We start from the raw sequence: 5,654 nt of genomic DNA on the forward strand, positions 1-5,654 counted from the left end.
GAGCACTTTAAAGAAGTAACTAGTAAAAAAGTACCTTGGGGGAAGATGGTGCAGTGAGGACCCTAAGGTCACCTTGTCCCCTGGAGAAAACTAGATAACACTCATCTCAGTGTAAATATTCAGAAAATGACCAAAAGACTGGCAGAACAAATCCACAATTAAAGGTAGGAACATGGGTGTATGTATCAAAAATTTCAGGTTAGAAGGTTATTAAAGAATTTGATGTACTGGACATCTCAGTGTGGTGGTAAATAGGTAAGAAAATTTTCTGTATGTATAAAAAAAAAAAAAGAACCAGAATATTGGTAAAGAGTTAAAAACAAAAGTTGTATTTATGAAGTAGTGGTGGTTGTTCTCTTGTAGTCTTTTTTTTTTTTCTTCCTTCCTGGCTGGTTTTTTGGGGGAGGGGCTTGCCACATGGGTTTTCAGACAATGATGTTCCCTGAGTTAGGTCCTCCTGCTCCCCTCAAGGGGGTGAGCTCTGAGGAAACTGTTTTTTTTTCAGCCTTTTGTTCTCTGGGGGTTTTTATGTTCTTTCATCTGCTTTCTCTCACCTTGATAGCTTTTGATGGTTTTTGGAGGTTTAGAGGACAGCAAGCTGCACCCCGACCTCCCTCTCAGAGAGAAGCCTCAGAATGTTTTGCAAAAGCTGCTGGCAGAGTCAGTTCTGAGTCACTGTCCCTGGGGATGCAGGAGCTCCTTGTTGTACCCAAAACCAGGGCAGCGGTGGCTGTGTAGGCAGCTCCAGGCCGCCAGAGAGGTTCTGAGCAGAGATCACATACTGAGATTTTCCCGCTGTCCCGGGCTGGGAATGTCTGTTTTTTCTGGATGCCAGAGCTCCAGGCTAGCGCCTATGAGCACCTATCCCAAGGGAGGGTGTGGGAGGTGCGCGTTTCAGGATTGCCATCTGTCCAGGCTCCCAGCCCCTCACGGGAGCCAGACCCCACTTGTTCTCCGGAGCACTGGCGTTCAGGTGCACTGGGGGCTCAGGGATGGAGACCTGATTTCTCCGCCACACTCTCTCTGGCTCAGCGCCAGGGGAGGCTCTCCTAGGTCCTGGGACTTAGGTCCCTGACCCTAACCGCCCAGGTTCCCACTATTACCCCCACGCGATCATTTGCTCTTTGTTTTTTGGGTGCTTTCAACCAGACTCCAAGTTAATGCTGGTCCCCAGACGCAGAGCTCTCTTGTGTTGGGGTATTACTTTCCAATTGGTCACCTCTGGTAGCTCCCTCCCTCTCTTTTTTTATCTTCCAATATCAGTCCAAAGCTTCCAGTCTGCTTTACCTGGCGTCTTCTGCTCCTGTAGAGATCCAGACGTTTATAATTCTGATCTCAGACTGATTTCATGGGTAGTCGGAGTTCTTTGGTAGGTAATCAGCTCACTTTAGAGTACAGGTTGAAACGGTGCCTCCTCCTACTTCCCCGCCATCTTGACCGAAGCTAATGTTTTAATTGAAGTATAGTAGACACACAGTGTTGCCTTTGTTTTAGGCATACGATATTATGATTCGAACACTCTAATTGTGATGCTATGTCCACCACAAGGCTAGCTGCCATCTGTCACCATACAATGCTGTTATAGTACCACTGACTATGCTCTGTGTTTATCTTTCATCCCAGTGACTTACTCATTCTGTAACTGGAAGCCTGTATCTCCCACTTCCTTCACCCTTTTTGTCCATGCCACTACTCCCCTTCCCTGGTTCAATCACTTTGTTCTCTGTATTTATAGGTCTGTTTCTGTGGGTTTTTTTTTTTTTTTTGGTACATTTGCTTATATCAAGTGATTTGTCTTACTCTGCCTTATTTCACTTAGCATAATAACTTCTAGGTCCTTCCACATCATCACAATGGCAAGATCTCATTTTTTAAAGGATTATTTTATTTTATTTATTTATTTTAAATTTTTTTAAGATTTTATTTATTTATTTGACAGAGATCACAAGTAGGCAGAGGCAGGCAGAGAGAGAGGAAGGGAAGTAGGCTCCCTGCTGAGCAGAGAGCCTGATGTGGGGCTCCATCCCAGAACCCTGAGATCATGACCTGAGCTGAAGGGAGAGGCTTTAACCCACTGAGCCACCTAGGTGCCCAAGGTTTATTTGTTTTAGAGAGAGTGAGAGAGACAGAGAGATTGAGTGAGCACAGCAGGGAGGGTCAGAAGGAGATGGAGGCGGTAATCTCCACCAGACTTCTTGCTGAGCAAGGAGCCCAGCACAGGGCTTGATGCTAGGACCCTGAAATCATGCCCTGAGCTGATATTGAGAGTCAGATGCTTAACTGTATGAGCTGCCCAGGTGCCCCTCATTCTCTTTTTATGGCTGACTTATAGTCCACTGTGTGTGTGTGTGTGTATGCACTAAATTTTCTTCAACCATTCATTCATCAGTGGACACTTGGGATGATGAAGCTGATTTTTTTTCCATTTTATTTATTTTTTTTCAGCGTAACAGTATTCATTCTTTTTGCACAACACCCAGTGCTCCATGCAAAATGTGCCCTCCCCATTACCCACCACCTGTTCCCCCAACCTCCCACCCCTGACCCTTCAAAACCCTCAGGTTGCCCCAACCTCCCCCTGACCCTTCAAAACCCTCAGGTTGTTTTTTCAGAGTCCATAGTCTCTTATGGTTCGCCTCCCCTCCCCAATGTCCATAGCCCGCTCCCCCTCTCCCAATCCCACCTCCCCCCAGCAACCCCCAGTTTGTTTTGTGAGATTAAGAGTCATTTATGGTTTGTCTCCCTCCCAATCCCATCTGGTTTCATTTATTCTTCTCCTATCACCCTACCCCCCCATGTTGCTTCTCCATGTCCTCATATCAGGGAGATCATATGATAGTTGTCTTTCTCCGATTGACTTATTTCACTAAGCATGATACGCTCTAGTTCCATCCACGTCGTCGCAAATGGCAAGATTTCATTTCTTTTGATGGCTGCATAGTATTCCATTGTGTATATATACCACCTCTTCTTTATCCATTCATCTGTTGATGGACATCTAGGTTCTTTCCATAGTCTGGCTATTGTAGACATTGCTGCTATAAACATTCGGGTACACGTGCCCCTTCGGATCACTATGTTTGTATCTTTAGGGTAAATACCCAGTAGTGCAATTGCTGGGTCATAGGGTAGTTCTATTTTCAACATTTTGAGGAACCTCCATGCTGTTTTCCAGAGTGGTTGTACCAGCTTGCATTCCCACCAACAGTGGAGGAGGGTTCCCCTTTCTCCGCATCCTCGCCAGCATCTGTCATTTCCTGACTTGTTCATTTTAGCCATTCTGACTGGTGTGAGGTGATATCTCATTGTGGTTTTGATTTGTATTTCCCTGATGCCGAGAGACGTGGAGCACTTTTTCATGTGTCTGTTGGCCATCTGGATGTCTTCTTTGCAGAAATGTCTGTTCATGTCCTCTGCCCATTTCTTGATTGGATTGTTTGTTCTTTGGGTGTTGAGTTTGCTAAGTTCCTTATAGATTTTGGATACTAGCCCTTTATCTGATATGTCGTTTGCAAATATCTTCTCCCATTCTGTCAGTTGTCTTTTGGTTTTGTTAACTGTTTCCTTTGCTGTGCAAAAGCTTTGGATCTTGATGAAATCCCAATAGTTCATTTTTGCCCTTGCTTCCCTTGCCTTTGCCGTTGTTCCTAGGAAGATGTTGCTACGGCTGAGGTCGAGGAGGTTGCTGCCTGCATTCTCCTCAAGGATTTGGATGGATTCCTTCCTCACATTGAGGTCCTTCATCCATTTGGAGTCTATTTTCGTGTGTGGTGTAAGGAAGTGGTCCAATTTCATTTTTCTGCATGTGGCTGTCCAATTTTCCCAGCACCATTTATTGAAGAGGCTGTCTTTTTTCCATTGGACTTTCTTTCCTGCTTTGTCGAAGATTAGTTGACCATAGAGTTGAGGGTCGATTTCTGGGCTCTCTATTCTGTTCCACTGATCTATGTGTCTGTTTTTGTGCCAGTATCATGCTGTCTTGATGATGACAGCTTTGTAATAGAGCTTGAAGTCCGGAATTGTGATGCCACCAAATTTGGCTTTGTTCTTCAATATTCCTTTGGCTATTCGAGGTCTTTTCTGGTTCCATATAAATTTTAGGATTATTTGTTCCATTTCTTTGAAAAAAATGGATGGTATTTTGATAGGGATTGCATTAAATGTGTAGATTGCTTTAGGTAGCATAGACATTTTCACAATATTTATTCTTCCAATCCAGGAGCATGGAACATTTTTCCATTTTTTTGTGTCTTCCTCAATTTCTTTCATGAGTACTTTATAATTTTCTGTGTATAGATTCTTAGTCTCTTTGGTTAGGTTTATTCCTAGGTATCTTATAGTTTTGGGTACAATTGTGAATGGGATTGACTCCTTAATTTCTCTTTCTTCAGTCTTGTTGTTGGTGTACAGAAATGCAACTGATTTCTGTGCATTGATTTTATATCCTGACACTTTACTGAATTCCTGTACAAGTTCTAGCAGTTTTGGAGTGGAGTCTTTTGGGTTTTCCACATATAGTATCATATCATCTGCGAAGAGTGATAGTTTGACTTCTTCTTTACCAATTTGGATGCCTTTAATTTCTTTTTGTTGTCTGATTGCTGAGGCTAGGACTTCTAGTACTATGTTGAATAGCAGTGGTGATAATGGACATCCCTGCCGTGTTCCTGACCTTAACGGAAAAGCTTTCAGTTTTTCTCCATTGAGAATGATATTTGCAGTGGGTTTTTCATAGATGGCTTTGATAATATTGAGGTATGTGCCCTCTATCCCTACACTTTGAAGAGTTTTGATCAGGAAGGGATGCTGTACTTTGTCAAATGCTTTTTCAGCATCTACTGAGAGTATCATATGGTTCTTGTTCTTTCTTTTATTAATGTGTTCTATCACATTGATTGATTTGTGGATGTTGAACCAACCCTGTAGCCCTGGAATAAATCCCAGTTGATCATTGTGAATAATCCTTTTAATGTACTGTTGAATCCTATTGGCTAGTATTTTGGCGAGAATTTTTGCGTCTGTGTTCATCAAGGATATTGGTCTGTAGTTCTCTTTTTTGGTGGGATCCTTGTCTGGTTTTGGGATCAAGGTGATGCTGGCCTCATAAAATGAGTTTGGAAGTTTTCCTTCCATTTCTATTTTTTGGAACAGTTTCAGGAGAATAGGAATGAGTTCTTCTTTTAATGTTTGGTAGAATTCCCCTGGGAAGCCGTCTGGCCCTGGGCTTTTGTTTGTTTGGAGATTTTTGATGACTGTTTCAATCTCCTTACTGGTTATGGGCCTGTTCAGGTTTTCTATTTTTCCTGGTTCAGTTGTGGTAGTTTCTATGTCTCTAGGAATGCATCCATTTCTTCCAGATTGTCAAATTTGTTGGCGTAGAGTTGCTCATAGTATGTTCTTCTAATTGTCTGTATTTCTTTGGTGTTAGTTGTGATCTCTCCTCTTTCATTCATGATTTTATTTACTTGTGTCCCTTCTCTTTTCTTTTTGATGAGTCTGGCCAGGGGTTTATCAATCTTATTGATTCTTTCAAAGAACCAGCTCCTAGTTTCATTGATTTTATCTATTGTTTTTTTGGTTTCTATTTCATTGATTTCTGCTCTGATCTTTATGATTTCTTTTCTCCTGCTGGGTTTAGGGTTTCTTTCTTGTTC

This window comes from Meles meles, unplaced genomic scaffold, assembly GCF_922984935.1.
Source record: "Meles meles unplaced genomic scaffold, mMelMel3.1 paternal haplotype, whole genome shotgun sequence".
NCBI lineage: Eukaryota > Metazoa > Chordata > Mammalia > Carnivora > Mustelidae > Meles > Meles meles.